This window comes from Solanum stenotomum, chromosome 11 (assembly GCF_019186545.1).
Source record: "Solanum stenotomum isolate F172 chromosome 11, ASM1918654v1, whole genome shotgun sequence".
Classification (NCBI taxonomy): Eukaryota; Viridiplantae; Streptophyta; class Magnoliopsida; order Solanales; family Solanaceae; genus Solanum; species Solanum stenotomum.
The window spans coordinates 33,758,227-33,760,175 of record NC_064292.1 but is presented as its reverse complement, the minus strand read 5'-3'; positions in this window follow the sequence as shown (position 1 = coordinate 33,760,175).

The following is a 1,949-nucleotide window of genomic DNA, read 5'->3' as shown; positions in this document are numbered from 1 at the left end:
GTAGGTCGATGATGAGTTAGATTTTCACTAGAATAAGAAGGTAAAGTATATGAACAACCAAGGGGTTTCTGAAATTATAATTAGGGATACCAAGGTCGAAACTATCGAAGGGATAGATACTATGAAAGGGGTGTATACCACGATCAGGATAATTGGCACAAAAAAAATAACTTCAAAAATGAACAAAATAAAGTCTACGTGCTTCCTGGAAACAGATACATTGCTGGTAATGGAATAGGCAGCTCTAAGATAAGGAGATATTGGCCAAGGTACTACAAAGGGTGGAATCTACATATTTCGGGGTTAAGGAGGTAAAAAGTGATCTCTCCAATATGAGTTAACTAGTATATTCACACTCTACATCTATCAAGAAACTAGAGAATCAAATGGGGTAATTATCAACCTCCTTAAATTATAGAAATAATGGTACACTACCCGAGTGATGTTGTTCAAAATCCGAAGAAGGATGGGAACTGTATGGCTTTTACCATTAGAAGTGGTGAATCACTTTCAGGATCGGTACTTGTAAGTATTGAGCAGGCAAGAGATGCTGAGCCTACTACTACACCCTAGCTGAGAAGAAGGTTGATGATGAGTTACTAACTAGCCTATTCTGGGGAGCTTAAAAAGGTTAAGGTTAGTCCTAAAGTTGTTGAAGGGATCAAGAGCACAAATGATCCAACAGTAGAGGCACAACCTTCAAAATAGATTCCTAGGCCATGATACGCTCAAATTACACCTCCGTAAACAAGCATAAGCGATCGATATCAAGTAAACAATCCAACTTGTAGGTTGGGATCGATCCCACGAGGAAAATGGTTTAGACTTAACATTAACCAACAATTATATTTGTTTAGTCAAATTACTTCCAGAAACAAGTAACTAAAAAGGGGGTTTTGTGAAACAAATTGTAAGAACTCAATAAGTAATCAGTAATCAAAAGTCAATTTTGGTTGTTATCAAGATGAGAGAATTAACTAGGGTATACATGTTTCCCACAAGCTCATAACACAGTAAGCCTAGTAATAACAATCCTTTCCTAGTGTACTACATGCAAAGTGATAAGTTAGGTATCTCTAAATCCTTGGTCCGGCATCTAGAGAATTTCACCCCGCACCTTAGTCCAGCTACGTGTGGTATAATTTACTAACCCTTACCATTACCTCATATTAACGTCACATCGATGTTTGTCTTAGTTATTACTTCGCACCAATCGACACTAGCCTATTAGATAGTAGCACACTAAATCTATGTTGATAATTCTTTTCTTGTTGATTACCTCCTTAGTCCGGCAAGTAGCAACAAGGCGAGTTCTAACGTTTGCAACCTCTAAAAAAACTTTTAAACGAAAGAATTATCAATGCATGTACCACACTATTCAAGAATTGCTTATTTACTTTCACACAATAACTGTGAATTTAAGTACAAGGATTCAATCAACACTCACACTCAGAAATAACTTCAAGTACAGTTAGTGCTCAGTACCATATGCTTGCCCTTATTTTCACTGCTTAGACTCTCCAAACTAGACTCTAGGATCACTATAGGACTTTCTTGGCTTGTAATGTAGGCTCAGGGTCAGGTGTGGTACATTTGGGTACTTCTTAGTGACTTTCTGCCCTCCTTGACATTACACTAGGCTTTCAACCTCTTTTTGCCCTATTTTTGCCATCCTACTATTTTACCTTCTTTCCCTTGATTTTCTTCAACCATGGATGTGACTTTAGATTTTGTAGCTCTTTATATATTTTTTCAACTTTTTCTTGCATTTTATTCTTTCTTTAGCTTTCAACAAGTCACATCTTTTCCTCTCTTTTTCAACATCAAAACTCTTTTCATACCCATGTTTCTTTCGGCTTCCTCTTTCATAGCCACCCTCAACTTATGGATTTTCCATTGGTTGAGGTGCACAATACCTGATGTCGGGTCAGGACCAAGATTGAAGTTAC